A 19,214-nucleotide genomic window follows, 5' to 3' on the forward strand; every position below is an offset into this window, starting at 1 on the left:
TTATTTCTGTGCCGCCCAGTCCCGAAGGGACTGCCGCTCAGACACTATACTTTTCCGCCCCCCCCCCCCCAAAAAAAAAATTAGAGGGAACACTGTTGGGAACCGGACCAGATTGTTTGGTTTGCAACTGGTGTGTTTGTGTGTGTGTATGTGTGTTTTGAATAAAAACTTCTGAATTCTTTGTTGTGAGCATATGTGTGTGAGCCGGGCAGCCCAACCATTGGGATTTGAGGAACTGATTAGATGTTAGGAAGATATGATAGTTTGCAATGATAGAAAAGTACAATGAATGTTGTTGTTATAAATCAGATTTAGGTACACTTCCTTTCCGCTTATTTCATACATTTAATTTATTTCGCTTATTATCTATCTCTGTGGTAATTATCACGAAAAAAATAAATTAGTCAGAAGAATAACTTGCAGTCATCCTTCCTCTTTTTTAAAAAAAGAATAACTTCCTTAACATTCTGTGGGAATGTTGTTCAAATAATAATACACACTAGCATCAGAAAAGCATTTAAGGAAGTACCCATGAGATACTGATTAGAAAACTAGTCTATAAAGAACTCAATGAGATGACAAAAACATTGATATATATTTGACAAGAACTGCATTCATTGAGTGCTCATCAATGGATCCTTATCAAACTGTAGAGAATAGGCGTTGATTGCTTACCTGAACGCCTCTTCTCGTACGGTGAGCGGGTACAGCAGTCACATGGGTTGCTCACGTCCAATCCGATGGAACTGAGCCTAGTATTAAAAAAGCTTGCCGGATCCGCCCCTTCCCCAGAATTCGCGAATCCATAGACTAGGCTCAGTTGTGAAGCTCTGTAGTGTTCAACTCTCATTGTTAGAGGAAGAAAGGTATAGAAAGGTAAAAGAAGACACATACAAGGGCGGGAAGTGACTGCTGTACCCGCTCACCGTACGAGAAGAGGCGTTCAGGTAAGCAATCAACGCCTATTCTCCGTACTGAAGGAGCGGGTCCAGCAGTCACATGGGACATACCCAATAGATGGTCCCTAGGGTGGGATTAGATTGCTATCGTGTGAGATAACGGATTGGAGTACCCTTCTGCCGAAGGCAGCGTCCGCTGAAGCGTAAGAATCAATCTTGTAGTGCCTGATGAAGGAATTTGGCGAGGCCCAAGTGGCTGCTTTGCAGACCTCCTCCAACGGGGCTTGAGTCGCCCAAGCGGCCGAGGTGACCGCGCTCCTGGTGGAATGCGCTGTGATGTTCCTTGGAACGGAGAGGGAGGCCGACTCATAGGCCTTAGATATAGTCCCTCTGATCCAACGGCCCAGTACTGTTGAAGACACTTTGGCCCCCATGACTCTGGGATGATAGGCTACAAAAAGAGCTTCTGACCTTCGAAAGGGTCCTGTGCGTTGGATATATATTCTCAGCGCTCTGATGAGATCCAGGGTGTGCCATCTAATTGCCAAGGGATGGTCTCGTTGGAGGCAGAAGGAAGGTAGGACAATATCCTGAGATCTGTGGAACATGGAACTGACCTTGGGTAAGAAGGTGGGGTCCAGTCGCAAAACTACCTTGTCCTGATGGAATTGACAAAGGTCCTGCCTGATTGAGAGGGCAGCCAGCTCCGAAATGCGTCGGGCAGAGGTAATAGCCACCAGGAAAGCTACCTTAAAGGATAGGTATCTGAGGGATGCCGATTTTAGGGGTTCGTATGGAGCCTGCGTGAGGGAATGGAGAACCCGTGGCAAATCCCAGGATGGATACCTGTGGACCTTGGAAGGTCTGAGGTTGGCTATGCCCTTGAGGAATTCCTGAACTTCAGGGAAGGATCGGAGAGGCTGTCTGCGGGGGCCCCCCAGGACAGATGAAATGGCTGCCAGATGACGCCGGAGGGTGCTGGTGGAAAGCCCTTTATGGAAGCCTTGCATAAGGAAGGAAATAATTCTGTGTATGGGGATGCACAGAGGGGAGAAACCTTCCTGTAGACACCACTGGTGAAACTTGGACCACGTGTGGTCATAGATTCGATTGGTCGAGCCCCTTCTGGCCTTTAAGATGACCTCCACTGAATCGGGGTCATGGCCACGCAGTTCTAAATCTCTCCTGATAACAGCCAGGCGGTGAGGTGGAACCACTCCGGGTCTGGATGGAAAGAGGCCCCCTGCCGCAGCATATCCCCCGAAACGGGGAGTCGCCAAGGGTCCTGGACGGACAGCTGTTGGAGATCCGCGAACCAGGGCCGGCGGGGCCAATGAGGGGCGATTAAGATTACTCGGGCCCTCTCGGTGAGGACCTTGTGAATCACGTCCGGGAGGATTGGAATTGGAGGAAATGCGTAGAGTAGGCCTGGAGGCCATGGACTCCGGAGGGCATTGATTGCTTCCGCTCCCGGGGATGGAAATCTGGCATAGAAGCGAGGGAGTTGGGCGTTCGCATTGGTCGCGAAGAGATCCAGGACTGGTAGGCCGAATCTGAGGGTGATTTGATGGAACAGGTCTTGATGGAGGTTCCACTCTCCTGGGTCTATCGTTGCTCGGGATAGCCAATCCGCCTGGACGTTGAGACTCCCGGAGATGTGATCGGCTAGGAGCGACTGGAGATGTTTTTCCGCCCAAAGGCCCAACTTGAGGGCCTCCCTCATGAGAGCCTTGGATCTCGTGCCCCCCTGTCTGCAGATATGGCTTTTTGTGGCAATGTTGTCGGTGAGAATGAGAACGTGCCGGTTGGGAATGCGAGGAGAGAAATGCTTCAGCGCCAGGGAAACGGCTCTTAACTCTAGCCAATTGATTGGCCTGGAAGCTTCCTCCGGGGACCACGTGCCCTGGGCTATCATCCCCTGGGCGTGGGCGCCCCATCCCGATAGACTGGCATCTGTGGTGATGACAAATTGATCCGGGCACCTGAACGGGGATCCTTTGTCCATGGCCGGAGACTTCCACCACTTGAAGGATCTGCGAACACTCAGTGGGATGACAATGCGTCGATTTGAGTTGCTGTGCCCCGATCTCTGAAAAGGTAACAGGAGCCACTGGAGTTCCCTAGCATGAAGGCGAGCCCAGGGAATGATGCCTATGCATGACACCATCTTCCCCAAAAGGGAAGATAGAGTGACTATGGATACTGAAGAGTTAGATAAAATCTTAGAAATTAACTCCACTATACTGAGTTTTCTCTCGGGAGAGAGAAACACCTGGGAGGATTCTGAATCAATAATGGATCCCAGGTGAGCAATGGATGTGGAAGGTTGGAGATGACTTTTATCAAAATTGATGGAAAATCCATGGTCCTGAAGGACTGACATGGTAACAGAAAGGTCTGTTTTCACTTTCTCTAGGGAGTTCCCATGAATCAAAATATCATCAAGATAACATAAAATGTGAATGGGAAACGCCCGGATATAGGCCGCCAGGGACCCCAAGAGTTTTGTAAAGACCCGAGGGGCCGAGGAGAGGCCAAAAGGCATCGCCCTATACTGGAAGTGCCTGCCTTGAAAAGAAAAACGTAAAAATTTTCTGTGGCATTTGGCTATAGGAATGTGAAGGTAGGCCTCAGTGAGGTCCAAGGAAGACATGAAATCTCCCGAGTGGATGGCGGCTAAAATAGAGGGCAAGGAGTGCATCTTAAACTTCCTATATTTGATGAATAGGTTTAGTTTCTTTAAATCCAAAATAGCTCTCCAACCTCCGGAGGACTTTGGAACCATAAATAAAATGGAGTAAAACCCTAGGCCCCTCTGATCGGAAGGGACCGGTTGAATGGCTCTGATGGACAATAGATGAGAAATGGCCTCCTCCATACGGTTACAATCAGAGGATGACCTGAGAGAAGGGCAGGAAATAAAACGTCTTGGGGGAGGAGAAACAAATTCTAAAAGAAGACCTGTTTGAACAGTGTCAATGACCCAAGGGTCTTTGGAGGTGAAACGCCAATTAGAGGCGAAATGAGCTAGGCGACCCCCTATGGGAATAGAGGAAAGGTTACCATCTAGGTTTCTTTGAAGCCCTGTTAGATGAAGCTCCCCTTTGGAAGCGAAAACCTCTACCCCTGGAGTTCCTACCTTGGGAACGAAAGCGGGGGGAATACTGACCTGGAGACCTCTGATAGGACGCCGCTTGGTCTTGCTGGCGCCCTGGGCGACGAAAGGACTGCGTTTTGGTAGCCTTTTTAGTGGTTGGACCCAAAACTTTCTTCTTGTCCGTGGTTTCCGTGAGGAGTGGATCCAGAAGATCACCGAAGAGCAGGTCGCGCTTCAAGGGGCCCTGGGATAACTGCCACTTTTGGCGAACTCCCGCTTGCCAAGGGCGAATCCAAAGGAGTCTTCTTGCCGTTGTAGAAGCTGCAATAGACTTAGCAGAAAATCTAGTAGATTGCAAAGTGGCATCAGCCACGTACTGGGCAGCTGCAAAGACCTTGTTGAAGTCTTGTTGACCTCTCAAGTCATCGGGAGGAATATGCTGTTGCAGTTGGCGAAGCCACAGCAGCATGGCTCTGGAAAAAAAGGAAGCCGCTGCAGAACTTTTAATGGCCCAGGAATCAGAGGTGAATCCCCTTTTGAGCATTTGCTCAATGCGCTTGTCCTCTGGGCGGAGGACTTCCTCCGCCTCTCCTGGCACAGCCGCTGCCGAGTGAAGAATCTTGACAGGTTCATCCGGTTTAGGAAAGGATAGAAGTTCCTCATAGGAAGAGGAAAGTTTGTACAACTTTCTGTCCTTGGTGGAGGGATTAAGGCCAGATGCTGGAAATTCCCACTGTTTGAGTAAGGCATCTTTAAACAATTTAGGCATAGGAATTACCTCGTTATCCTCCTGTTCCTCTGTGAAGTAAGGTAAATTCTCCTCCGGGGGATCAGTGGAAGTGGAGGCTTGTTTCTCCTGGGCCGCTAATCCCGTAGAAATTCTAGCTTTGAGGAGAAGAGATTTGAATAATTGAGAGGGGAAAATAGTAACTGGAGGGGGAACCTTTATTTGGGATTCCTCATCATCAGATAATCCCTGGAAGGGGTCCTCATCATCCTCCATCTCCTCGTATTCATCCTGGGAGGAATCTGAATCATCCTGAATAGGAGCTCTGACCGCTGGGGAAGAACCCAAGGGGCGGGAGGGACGAGAAGGAGGAAGAGGTAGAGGAAGCGCATTGATGGTGGAGAGTTTGGCATCAATGGCTTTGGACAACACAGCAAAAATAGACTGGAACTCAGGAGGTAAATTGGAAATATCAGCAGAAATGGCAGAAGAATCCCTAAAGGCCTGGGAGGATCCTGGCTGGGGGGAATCTTCAATAATATCTGGTTCCTCTGGACCTATGCCCCATAGGTTAGGTTGGGGTCTGTCTAGGTTTGGCTCATCCAGAGATAACACAGGGACCCCAGAAGGAGGCAGGCTAGAGGCCTCTGGGGGGTCTTGACTACTGATTACTTGGGCCTGCACTTTCAAACGTTTTGCTGATTTGTCATGAATTTTTTGTAGGGCTAGGTCCCTTCTCTTCTCGGCCCTGGTGACCTTGGTCGGGGGGCGGGCCCCTGGAGAAGAGGAGGAAGAGGCCTGGGGGATGCTAGTAATCTCATCGCCAGTAGGCCTGGCCTCTCTGGGACCTTTAGTTGTGCCTCTCTTGGGAAAAGAAGCCATAGTCTGACAATTAACAGAAGACAAGGCTGAGCCAATAATTAAATAATAAGGAGAAGAATTTCAAGGACTTCCCAAGAGGAATGGATCCTGCTTCGAGGCCTCGAAGCTGCTGAAGAGTGAGGACAATCTGGGCAAACCCAGAGTTCGTGCCCCCAAATCCAGCGGGGCCAGCCTCCCTAAACTTAATAATTAAGTAAACCAAGGCACTCTGGTTGGAGGCTTAGCCGGTGGAGAATTTAGCCTGGGACCCCCAAGGCCCGCTCCGGGATCCACGCGGTGGACTGAGGCCTACGCGGCTGGCAGGAGGCCAACACGAGAGGCCTAGATTTTAAAAAAAGGGCGCGAAGGCCTTCGCGCCGAAAAGATCGCTCCGTAGAATTTCTTAAGGGAAAAGCGATCGACTAAGTCCAGGAGACTGGAAGGCGTCTCACTCCGCAGGAGGTATTTTTTAAGCCCTTAAATATATTTATACGATAAATAAGCAATAATGAAATCGATAAATACTTGCACCAGGACCTCCGGGCCAAGGGATTAGAAGAATCCACTAGCGGCCGCAGGAATCGTAACCGGCAAAACCGCCGGGGGAAAACGAAACCGCAACTTCTCCTAAGGGACAAAACCGAGCCGCTTTTTTACTTTTTTTCTTTAAACGGCTGGCGCAATGGTGCAAGTAATAAATAAAGGCAATAATCTTACTATTTTTTGAAGGAAAGATCGAAGGGAAGGTGTTAGAATGTTGAACGAGCTATCACAATACAACCGCAGGATATGCGAACTGAGCGAATTCTGGGGAAGGGGCGGATCCGGCAAGCTTTTTTAATACTAGGCTCAGTTCCATCGGATTGGACGTGAGCAACCCATGTGACTGCTGGACCCGCTCCTTCAGTACGGAGAAAAATAACAAGCTTCTATCAACTCTTCAATATGTTAATTAATGATGTGGATGAAAAATTGATAGAATGCTCATCAAATCTGCACATAATAAAACAGCTGGGGTCTCGAAAGATCAGAAATTGAAAATTCAAACTGTTCTTGATAGAATGGTGAAATAGGCTAAAAGTGCCAAAATGAAGACCAATGAAAACCTCTTCATTTATTAAACAAAAAATTAGTGCAGCTGGGAGGAGGAAATATATGGCTTTGCTAAAAGTCTAGACCAGATTTAGACTTTGGAAGAACCTAAACAAACATTTCTAAGGACCACCACAACCAGATGTTGTCTCCACACCAATTCTCCTTATCTAAGAGTGAACGGAACAGCTAATTGTTGTAGCTTATGCTCATTAATGGCAAGTTCTACTTGGCAAGTTCTAATGGCAAGACCAGGATGCATCACACATAGGCCACATACCCCAGGTGTGCAAAAGGGAAAAAAACACATCACGATACATCACATGATGGCAACGTAACACTGTGAGTTTGACACCCATGGTATGTATGGCCTTGGTTACATAAGCAAGCGTATCAAAGCGGCCAGTTAGGTCCCACAGAGTTGGCCTTCTCCAGGTCCCGTCGGCCAGACAATGCCGATTGATGGGGTCTAGGGGAAGAGCCTTCTATGTGGCAGCCCCAGCCCTCTGGAACGAACTCCCTCCAGAGATAGGTACCGCTCCCTCCCACTTGGTCTTTCGTAAAGCTTTAAAAACCTACCTCTGCTGGCAAGCAGGGGGGCCATGAGTGATGAGACTGTCTCCGGCCGATACGAGATATGATTGGATTGTATGAATGTCTGTGAGTGTAAGTGGGGCCTTTTAAAAACTTTTAGTAAATTTTCATATTTATAGTTATTAGATTTCTCATTTAATATAGCCCCTCCTGGTACAAAGCTGAAGGAATCAGATCTGGCGGCCTAGAGGTTAATTCTCTGCCTTACAAGGCAGAAGCTGCCGGATCAAATCCCAGTAAGGGTATGGCTAGCTGATGAGGCTAGAACAAGGCCGAAATAGTGCTATCCTAGTCTCCCTTAATTTTAAAAATTCAGCAAAAACATGTGATACATACAGAACATAGTTTGTTGGCTATGAATAAATTATAACTGCCTTGAAGTGGCCCTGGGTTTGGCCTAGAGGCAAAAAAGGAGCTGTGACGTTCCTTCAATATACCAGGGTGATCCAACAGAAAGAACATATAGCTCCTCCCTGGTACAAAGCTGAAGGGATCAGATCTGGCGGCCTAGAGGTTAATTCTCTGCCTTACAAGGCAGAAGCTGCCGGATCAAATCCCAGTAAGGGTATGGCTAGCTGATGAGGCCAGAACAAGGCCGAAATAGTGCTATCCTAGTCTCCCTTAATTTTAAAAATTCAGCAAAAACTTGTGATACATATATATATATATGACTTCTAACTGCTTGTTTTCCTTTTTATAGGCTGAAGGTGTACTTCCCACTCCCTTTTATCTATCTAGCAGTTCACTCTCATTCTCATTCCCAAGCAGCTACTGCTTTTAGCCCATTGTGCAGTTGAATGGTCAGCAATAGAAGGCAAGCGTGAAGAGTGAAAAGAGGATCCCTTGTATAGCTGCTTCTCTTGGTCTCCTAAGCAGTCACTGTCCCTAACTTCTTTCTTGTCTCATTAGCTGGGTAATAGAAAGCAGCAGTAACCACTCCACTTTCAATCTACAGTTAGTGAAGGAAACTATTAACCAGCACCTACACAGCAGAGCAAAGAGCAGCAGCAGAAGTTCCATCAATCACCAAACCATGTTAGTCCACTCAGCCAACAGAGCAATAGTGAGCGCTGAGATATTGTGGATTGCTTCATAATTATAGTTGCTACCCTGATTGGACTATTGGCGATAACCTGAAACAGCAATTATTAGATTGTTAAGTAGCCCTATCATAGAAGCTGGTCTAGTTGAGTGAGAAAACTTGCTGACATTGTCACAGGTTGCAATGGAATGCTAAATAAAGTGTCAGATCCATCAGACACAATCTTGGTTCTCCAAAGGATGAGCTCTGTGTAGCATCCAAAAGCAATTACACCTTCTCTTCTTTTGTACTCAGCAGTGGGGAACCCACGGACATATTACTTTCTGTCTGCCCTGCCTCTAGGAAATATTAAATGCCGCTTCGGTTGACTGACAAATCATTCAACAACAGCCACCACTTTTCTGTGTAGCCTGAGTTTTAATCAGTTATTCTTCACCCAACCCATTATTAATTCCAGGTAACATCATATTGTAAGAAAGGGAATAGAATTACACCAGGGAAATGGGATTACTCAATATAATTTTCTGTAGTGACAGATGATTACTAGTAACACTGACCTTTATTTACATAAATCTGGAGGCTAAAAGCTTGCTGAATTTCGCTTTAGCACAAAGCATTTACAAAGATGAAACATTTAAATATGTTAAAGGGTTAAATAAGGTCCAGGAGGGAAGTGTTTTTAATAGGAAAGTGAACACAAGAACAAGGGGACACAATCTAAAGTTAGTTGGGGGAAAGATCAAAAGCAACATGAGAAAATATTATTTTACTGAAAGAGTAGTAGATCCTTGGAACAAACTTCCAGCAGACGTGGTTGGTAAATCCACAGTAACTGAATTTAAACATGCCTGGGATAAACATATATCCATTATAAGATAAAATACAGGAAATAGTATAAGGGCAGACTAGATGGACCATGAGGTCTTTTTCTGCTGTCAGTCTTCTATGTTTCTATGTTTCTAAGATGGTAGCTATATCCAAGCTTCTGGCAAAAGGAGATCTCTGGTAGGTATGATCAATCGCAAAGCAACTTACACCCAGCAGAGGGCAGTGACACTCACCTAACTCCCATATTTCAATGTCTGAGAAGTATTAACTTAATACAAGCTACTCAGGACAACAATCTAAATCACATAATGTTCTTGCAACAGGCAATTTAGTTGTTCCAAATGAGCAGTCACCTGAGCAATTGCAGCATACTGGGAAACACAGATGGGGGGCAAACAAAAATCAATAGACTCCAATTATGAAGGCCAGTAAAAAGTAGCGTTTAAAACCACCTCTCTTTGCTAATATTGTCACATATTTTGTAAAATCTTTCCCTAAAGGTGAAATTTGGTGTGAACAAAGCTTGCTGTGAACCCTGCAATTGTGCCAAACCATGATGAGTTAAGTGTGCTTCAACAGACAATCTGACTTCAGAAAGTCATCTGCTACAACGTCCTTCCTATCAACGACTACTTCAGCTTCAACTACAACAACACACGAGCACACAATAGATACTAACTTAAAGTAAACCGCTCCAAACTGCACTGCAGGAAATATGACTTTAGTAACCGAGTAGTTGATGCATGGAACTCACTACCAGAGTCGTAGTATCATCACCTAACCCCTCAAATTTTACTCTTACTTTGACTATCCACTGTTGACCTCTCCCGGTTCCTAAGAGGTCAGTAAGGGGCGTGCCTTCCATCCCCTGTCCTAATGTTTCTCCCTTACTAGTGTCATGTATATAAACATTGTTACATCTTTGGATAGTATCAATACGTACTTGACAAAACAAACAAACAAATAAATAAATAAAAATAAATGAGGCAAACCTTGATGACCGGAGAAAAACTGTCAAGGAAGCTATCTTATTGATGCTTCTTCTAAGGTTTTTTAAAATTCACCTTCATTATTTTGATGAATAATTTAAGGCAGCAAACAATACCCAATACTACACAGGGATAAAATCTAGGACTAGGGAGATACTAATACCACTCTATAAAGCCCTAGTTAGACCAGAACTAGAGAATTGCATCTAGTTTTGGTCACCACACTACAAAAAAAACATTTAAACTCTACAGAAAGTGCAGAAGAGAGCAATCAGGATGATAAGGGGACTGAAAACTAAAACATACAAAGAGCGGTTACAGGAATAGTGCATGGGGGGGGGAGATGATAACAGTTTCCCAATATTTGAGGGGCTACCGCAGAGAGGAGGGAGTTAGGCTGTTTTCCAAAGCACCAGAAGGCCAGACTAGGAATAACAGATGGGAGCTGACCAAGGAGAGATTCAACCTGGAAATAAGGAAGAACTTTCTGACAGTGAGAGCGATCAACCAGTGGAAAAGCTTGCCTGCAGAGGTTGTGAGAGCTCCAACACTTGAGACTTTCAAGGGGAGATTGGACTGCCATTTGTCCAAAATCTCCGGGACCGTCTTCTGCCGCACGAATCCCAGCGACTGGTTAGATCCCACAGAGTTGGCCTTCTCCGGAACCCGTCGACTAAACAATGTCGTCTGGCGGGACCCAGGGGAAGAGCCTTCTCTGTGGCGGCCCCGACCCTCTGAAACCAACTCCCCCCAGATATTAGAGTTGCCCCCACCCTCCTTGCCTTTTGTAAGCTCCTTAAAACCCACCTCTGTTGTCAGGCGTGGGGGAATTGAGATATTCCCTTCCCCCTAGGCTTACAAAATTTATGCATGGTATGTTTGTATGTATGATTGGTTTCTTACATTGGGGTTTTTAAACTACTTTTAATATTAGATTTGTTTATATTGTTTTTTACTGTTGTTAGCCGCTCCGAGTCTACGGAGAGGGGCGGCATACAAATCTAATAAATAAATAAATAAATTGAATGGCACATTAAATGTGGTTGGCAGGCGTTTGACAAATTAAGCCAAGTGCTGCCTCTCTGTTGGTTGAGGCAAGCAGGATTCCCTTGGATACCATCTGTTGGGGGTCAAGGGAAAGGGACGGTTTTGCCTTCTCTTTCTGCTCAAGATCCCCATGGACAATTGGTGGGCCACTGTGTGACACAGAATGCTGGACTCGATGGGCTTTGGCCCTATTCAGCATGGCTCTTCTTACGTTCTTAAGCGTAATTTTCAAAAGCAACCACCCTCTATGCCTAAAGAGAAATGTTTTCAACTAGTGTGTGCTACTTTCTCTAACATATGCCAGTGAAACATGGACACTAACCTCCCAATCGATACAAAAGCTTCTTGATTGCCAGACACTCCTTGTGAGACACCTTCACCAAGACTGACAGGGCAATCCACTAGTATATAAAAATAAGAGCAGATCTCACTCCCTTCTAGTATGGATGTTACCTTGTTCGGTAATGAAACATCTGCAGGAAAACCCACAAAGCTTTAGACAGCACTAAAACCCCACAATTAACCCTGAGCTGCAAATGTTTTCTTTTAAGACTTTACCTTATAAAAATACTTCCCTCTGATACAATTAAACGACAAAAACAAAGTCTATATAGAATGCTATATAGAATGCTGGTGAGACCACATTTGGAATACTGTGCTCAGTTCTGGAGACCTCACCTACAAAAAGATATTGACAAAATTGAACGGGTCCAAAGATGGGCTACAAGAATGGTGGAAGGTCTTAAGCATAAAACGTATCAGGAAAGACTTAATGAACTCAATCTGTATAGTCTGGAGGACAGAAGGAAAAGGGGGGACATGATCGAAACATTAAAATATATTAAAGGGTTAAATAAGGTCCAGGAGGGAAGTGTTTTTAATAGGAAAGTGAACACAAGGACAAGGGGACACAATCTGAAGTTAGTTGGGGGAAAGATCAAAAGCAACATGAGAAAATATTATTTTACTGAAAGAGTAGTAGATCCTTGGAACAAACTTCCAGCAGACGTGGTAGATAAATCCACAGTAACTGAATTTAAACATGCCTGGGATAAACATATATCTATCCTAAGATAAAATACAGAAAATAGTATAAGGGCAGACTAGATGGACCATGAGGTCTTTTTCTGCCGTCAGACTTCTATGTTTCTATGTTTCTTCTAGTAAGCCAAACCATATGTCAGTCTTCCATGTTAGAGTTGCGTTTTTCAAAAGCTATCCAGCCTAACCAACCAGCCACAGACCAAGATATCAGAAACTGAAGTCTTTGAATGAATATAATGTAGCGGGAGTTCTTGACAAAATATTTACTTCTTCATAGCGAAAACTGTTCTATCTATTTACACTATAACTATCTCACTAGACGACACTATTACAATATTACTACAGACCATCCACAACAAGCCACACCTATGCAAAGATGCATTACATTTTATACATTTGTCTACCAATCAGGTTGTAGCACATTCTGTAAAGTCAGGGTGACTCAGCATTCTTTTCTTGTTACAGTCATTACAATAATTATACTCCTTCTTGCATTTGGAATATTACATCAGTTCGATACTCATCCTAACATTCCATAGCCTAAAAGAGGCAAAGTGGAAAATGTGGTTTGTTTTTAGGACATTTTGCTGCCCAATAACAAGAAAATTGTTATTCTTGCCACAGGCCCTCAGACATTAGTTTTTATGGAGCCCCAGCATAAAAAGGCCTTGCAAATCATTGCTTTGCCAACTACAGTGTACTCCAATGGTGGGTTGCTGTCGGTTTGGACTAGTTCTTTAGAACTGGTGGCACTGAACTCCAAGCTGAGAGAAAACTGGTTCTCTGTATCCGTGAAAGTGGGTCCACCCACCCTCCTCTGGGTTTGTTCTGCCGGGCTCTCTGATAGGAGCCTCCCGAAAATTCAAGGATACAAATTTCAGACACACACACACACACACACACGTTTGAAAATTCAAAACAATGTTCTTTATCACAAAAGTCAAAATAAACTAAGCACTCTTTTTGTATTGCAAAGAGCACTCTTCCCAACACAATCAGGTAATCTGTACAATGTCCCTTAAGCAGTCATTAAGTACTTAGCCAGCAGCTGTGGAGAAACTTCACACCCCTTCTTCTTCCAAGGAAGGGAGACACACACACACACACACACACACACACACACACACACACTGCTCTGCTTTGGTTTCAAAGGCGTGAAAAAGCAACAAAGTCCAGCACACAAGATTCCTGACAAAACTGCAACAAATATTCTTCCACAATGGCCAAACTCACATGCTGCTATTTATAGCAGCAGCCCTAATTACTGGAACCCCCGCCCAAACACAGGTGGCCTCCCTTATTTCCTGTAATATGTTCTTACTTGGTCTCTTCTACGCATAATTTTGTGCTTGCATGGGTCCAAAATGTCATCATCTGAAGCAATAGAAGATAAGGAGGATTGACTGCCTTGGCTGTGTGCCAAGCCTTCCTCTGCCAAGTCACTCCCACCTTCTTCTTCATCAGAGGAAACTAAACTCTGATCTGATTCTGTTGGCAATAACACAGGCCTGTGACATGTTGAATTTCCCCCTGCATCCACCTCCCCATTCCCTGGGGCAGGAGCTGGGCCAGAGCCAACCACAAAAGGGTTATACGGAGTTTTATCTCCGCTTCTGAAGCCCAGCGAATCAGGAGCTGCAGATTGAATTGCCGCGCCGCAGCTATTTTCCGTGCTCTTTGCCTAGTTTGCAATGTGGAAGATCTATTCCCTCTGAACTGTGCAGCACGCACTCAGCAAATCAACAGAAAAGAAAAGCGGAAACACCCCCCAAAATAGAATTTTTGAAGCCCAATGGCACTGTCTTTTTTAACTAGGGGATCTCCTGCAATAAGCTGGATAGTATGTGGGATAAGAGTTAATGGAAGAGATCTGGAGAAAGTAGTGGACATATGTAGAGTAAAAATAAGTGTGTTCTTGCAGATGAGCAATGGAACCACAAAAGGAGATCAAAAGTGACAAAAGATTGTGGAATAATAAAGGAATGGCTACCTTCCGCTTCCAGTAGCCATTCCTTTATTATTCCGCAATCTTTTGTCACTTTTGATCTCCTTTTGTGATATCTCCTTCTCCTGATATCATTTTCAATGACTTAAAAAGGAATATAGGGACATGAATTAAAACAGAGGCTATCCTAAAAGAGCAGGAGAGGCAATTATCAGAGAAGTAAACCCAATGTACACAAAACAGGAAGAAAACCAAACAGGAAAAAAAAAATAGAACAAAATTGGTACATTACCCCATTACACAACTTATTTACTTCAAGGAGTCTTTGCTGTTTGCTCTCGTAACAATTTATACCCAGCGAGGGTGAAAATTGGTGGTTTGGCACCAGCTTTTTACACACAGATTCCTAAGTGTACATTTCAACCACTCAGCAGGTACTTGGCTTTTCCTCCAGCATGCGTTCTTCAGTTTGGCTGTGAGATACCTTCAAGGCGAAGGCAAAATAACTCCCAATCCAAATAGAGCATCTGTGTTTTACGTCATATTGATCCTCAATGACAAAACTAATTCACTCTCCTTCGCAACTCCTTCGCAAAGTTCTTCAACTTTCTTCAGTAAAATATAATTAACAAATCTTATTTTCCCCATCTCACTACCATTTCCTTGTTTCTTTCTTTCACCTTTCCTATTCCAAAAAACAATGTTTTACTATTATTCTTGCTTAAAACTCTTCCTTCCCCCCCCCCCCCAAAGCACATAAGTGGGGTAGAGCTTTAAGTGGGGACTATTGAGCACAGATCAGGACAATAAAAAAATCATTAAAAACTCTGGCTAAGCTTTTGAGCCACTGACATTGGCTCAAAACAGCTGCATTGCCCTTTTCATTTTCAGCATCAAATGCTTGTGTCCAAAATTTACAAGGCACACATTCAGCATCGTTCTTGGCATATGGCAGGAAGAACAAAATTACTTGAAGAATCTGTTTCATTGCTGTAATGTTGCTTAGTTTAAGCTGTGGAATAAAAGATACTTCTATCTTTCAACTGCTTGCCTTTTATGGAAGATACAAATAGGAGTGGGTTTGGGAGAAAGGTGAGTGGGGAAGAAGTAAAAGAATAAGGGAGAACTAATAGCTTTTTTGGTGAAATGTAATCCCCAGCTGTGGCTCAAAGGCAGAAGAAAAATCTTAAGAGATAGATTCTTTGTCGATGCAAGACAGATAAAGTTAAATTTAGATGCAATATGTATGGGGTTGGAAAAGACTCATTTGAAGGAAAATGTTTGAAAAGCTGAGTTAATTAAAGGACTTAGAATAAAAAATATGCAAGTTGTGAGGAGTAATTAGAAAATGTTGAAATATATAATGATTTTTAACATAATTTGGCACATTCAAATTATATAAAACTACTGCAGGGGCATATAGTTATAATATAAGAAACAAACATGGAGGAAAGAGATTAAGAAAGGGGAGGGAGCATTAGGCCTTGAGATGAGAAGAAATAAAAAATTATAGGTGTTTGGGAAAGCAAAGAGGATAGTCATTAAAGTTGGATTTTAAAGAGGGGATTAATTAGACAGGAAATCTTCGGATGACAAAATTAGCTTTTTTTATTGGAGGTAGTTGAATTTGGCGATATATACCTGAAATTAAACGTTTTACCATTTTTGGAACTACAAGTTAAAACTAAAACATAGTGGTTGTTATTGGGTTTTTTTAAAGCAACTAAATTTACAGCAAAGGAAAGGTTTTAGAGAGTTGAAGAGGAAGTAGATAGAAAGATAGAGAAGGGATGAGAGGCGGAGAGAGTAAAGAAAGAGAGAGAGAGAGAGACAGACAGAGAGGGAGGGAGAGAGGGGAGGGGGCTTAGGAGGTGTGAAGGGTAAGTAGTTAGAAGGAAGAAAGAGAGAGAGAGAGGAAGGGGGTGCAAGAAAAAATAGCTAAGGGGGAAGGCTGTTGGCAAAAAAATCTTTTGAAATATTAACAATGGATAAAAATGTATAATTATGAAATTTATATAATTTTATGTAATATTGAATGGTATACTGTATACTTGTTGAATTTGTATGCGAAAAGGTAGGAAAAAATTTTTAAAATCCAAAAAAAAAGGCAGAAGTAAAACCAAAACCACTAAAGTACTTCTAGCAGAAAGGGGGAAAGGATATCGGAAGACTACTCCTAGCTCTCTTTCAAAACAAAAAACTCCACCACCATAAACCAGCTGCTTTAGACTAGATGATACCAAGAATTAAACCTAGCACTTTCTGGATATATAGACCATTTGGTTTATTGCCACGTAATTAAAGTGCTCCATTGTTTGGATCTACTTGTGGCTCAAAGAATGAAGATAATTATGTAAAAAGAGATCCCATTAGGGGGGGAAACCTCACCACCACAACCACAAATTAAGAACCAAGCCAAAGATTTTTGCTCTTATTTTTTAAAAGAAATTAATCACAGCAAAGAGGAAAAGATCCATTAGTTACTACCAGCTCAATAGAATCTTTACGACTGGTGCTGAATTCTATGGGATATCAAAGAAAATACCCATTTTCAATTTTGTCAGGCATTTCTTGTATAAAACCTAAACATCATCATTCTTCGATGTTGAAAAGATTGAATTTGATTTTCAACTCTTCACCATTTTTTCCTCTAATGATAGACATGCAGTGACCCCAAGATGGGGTGATAGTCATTAACCTGTGTGGCTTTAAATGGAAATTTGATAAGGAGATAAAATGATCAGCAGGCAACAAAGGAAACATCCCACTAAAACTCAAGGCCCAGGGGCTGAATCTGACCCGCAGGATGCAGTGCAGAACGCGGCCGCGAGAGCCATCTTGGGGCTCCCTAGATTCGTCCAACGTTTCTGCAACACTCCATGGCCTGCATTGGCTGCCGATCGGTTTCCGGTCACAATTCAAAGTGTTGGTAATGACTTTTAAAACCCTACATGGCATTGGACCAGAATACATCCGGAACCGCCTTCTACCGCACGAATACCAGCAGCCGATAAGGTCCCACAGAGTTTATTTATTTATTTATTTATTTATTTATTATTTAGATTTGTATGCCGTCCCTCTCCGCAGACTCGTTGGCCTTCTCCGAGTCCCGTCGACCAAACAATGTCGTTTGGCGGGCCCCCAGGGGAAGAGCCTTCTCTGTGGCGGCCCCAGCCCTCTGGAATCAACTCCCCCCAGAAATTAAAACGGCCCCCACCCTCTTTGTCTTTCACAAATTACTCAAGACCCACCTTTATCGCCAGGACATGGGGGAACTGAGACACCTCCCCTAGGCTTTTATATTTTATGTTTGGTATGTATGTGCTGTATGGTTTTAAATTGTTGGGGGTTTTAGATATGTTTTATTTTAATATTAGATTTATCTCACTGTTATATTGTTTTTGTATTACTGTTGTGAGCTGCCCTGAGTCTTCGGAGAGGGGGGCGGCATACAAATCTAATAAATAATAATAATAAATATAATTAATATAATAATAATAATAATAATAATAATAATAATAATAATAATAATAATAATAATAATGCTTAGTTCTGGCCCATGAGGGCCACCCTGGAAAACAGCAACGGACCGGCCTGCAAGTGGCCATCTGCCAGCAAAAATGGAGCTCAGTTTTCTCCATTTTCACTGGCAGAGGGTTGCAGGAAGCTATCGCAGCCAAAAATGGAGCTTGGGAGTCCGTTTTCGCTGGTAGAGCACTTGGGCCACCACAAGTACCCCTGACACAAGTGATGTCGAGCAGGCCATGCCCACCCTGGACACGCCTCCTCCCCCAAAATGAAACACAACCCTGATGCTGCCCTCAATGAAATCAAGTTTCATACCCCTGCTCAAGAGCAGTGATGGCGAACCTATGGCACATGTGGCACAGGTGGCACACGGAGCCATATCTGCCGGCTCACTAGCCTTTGTCCTAGCTCAGCTGCAGTACGCATGTGCCCACCGGCCAACTGATTTTCGGCTCACACAGAGGCTCTGGGAGGGAGTCTTCAGCTTCCGGGAGGCCTCCAGGGGGATGGAGGAGGGGCGATTTTGCCCTCCCCGTGCTCCAGGAAAGCCTCTAGAGCAGTGGTTCTCAACCCGGGGGGTTGGGACCTCTTTGGGGGGTCGAATGATCATTTCACAGGGATCGCTTAAGTTAAGACCTTTAAAAAAGACAAATTTTCCCATGGTGTTAGCAACTAAAGCTTCTGTTCTGGTGCCTTGGAACATATTGTTACAATTGGACCAATCAGGTGTTTACAGTGTGGGTGACCCTCTGACCTTCCTGCCAATCAGCTTAAAGCTCTGTTGGGAGAACTAGCGCTAGATTTATGGTTGGACAGCTATGGCTAGACAACATGAGGAACTGTATTAAGGGGTCGTGGCATTAGCAAGGTTGAGAACCACTGCTCTAGAGCCTGGGGAGGGTAAAAAATGGGCCTACTGGGTCCCACCAGAAGTTGGGGGAATTTGGGACATATCTGGCCTCCAGAGGGTCTCCGGGGAGCGAGGGAGGCCATTTTTTGTTGTCCCCAGGCATTAAATTATGGGTGTGGGCACTTACACAGGCGTGATTGCACACACACACACACACACATGTTCACCTTCACTGCTCTAGAGCGTAGGAATTTTGTGGCTACTATGAGAAACCAAACATGAGACTGAGGTGGGCTCTGCGGTGATTCTACACAGCTATTATGTTGCCCTACTCCCAGACTAACTACTCTCCACGTTTCCCAGCTCATCCAAGCCATTAAATCCCACTTATTTAAGATAAAGTACTTGGAAGCTTCAGAGACAGCCTACTCTACCTGTTCCGTAAGAATAGTTTCCCCAAAGAGTGCTAAACTAACATAGGAAGGCAGCAGAAAGAAAGTAAGCAGCACACCTAGGTTTCTTGCCCCTTTGGGAGCTATCAAATGTGCTACTGCATGAGAGCCGGGATTAAATTATGTATTGAAGCTACTGCCAAGTACTGTTGGAAAAGGCTTTTTTATCCTTGAACTCAAAGTGGGTTTTTTGAAAAAGCCTCATCATATAGCGCATTC

The 19,214-nt window shown here is 44.1% G+C and overlaps 1 protein-coding gene across 3 annotated transcripts in view; it reads right to left on the reverse strand.

The window, feature by feature from the left end:
- EXTL3 (exostosin like glycosyltransferase 3) overlaps nucleotides 1–19,214 on the reverse strand; it is a 163,435-nt gene that overhangs the window by 59,767 nt on the left and 84,454 nt on the right. The gene's annotated exons all lie outside the window — the stretch shown is intronic.

Source organism: Erythrolamprus reginae, chromosome 1, assembly GCF_031021105.1.
Source record: "Erythrolamprus reginae isolate rEryReg1 chromosome 1, rEryReg1.hap1, whole genome shotgun sequence".
NCBI classification, from domain to species: Eukaryota; Metazoa; Chordata; class Lepidosauria; order Squamata; family Dipsadidae; genus Erythrolamprus; species Erythrolamprus reginae.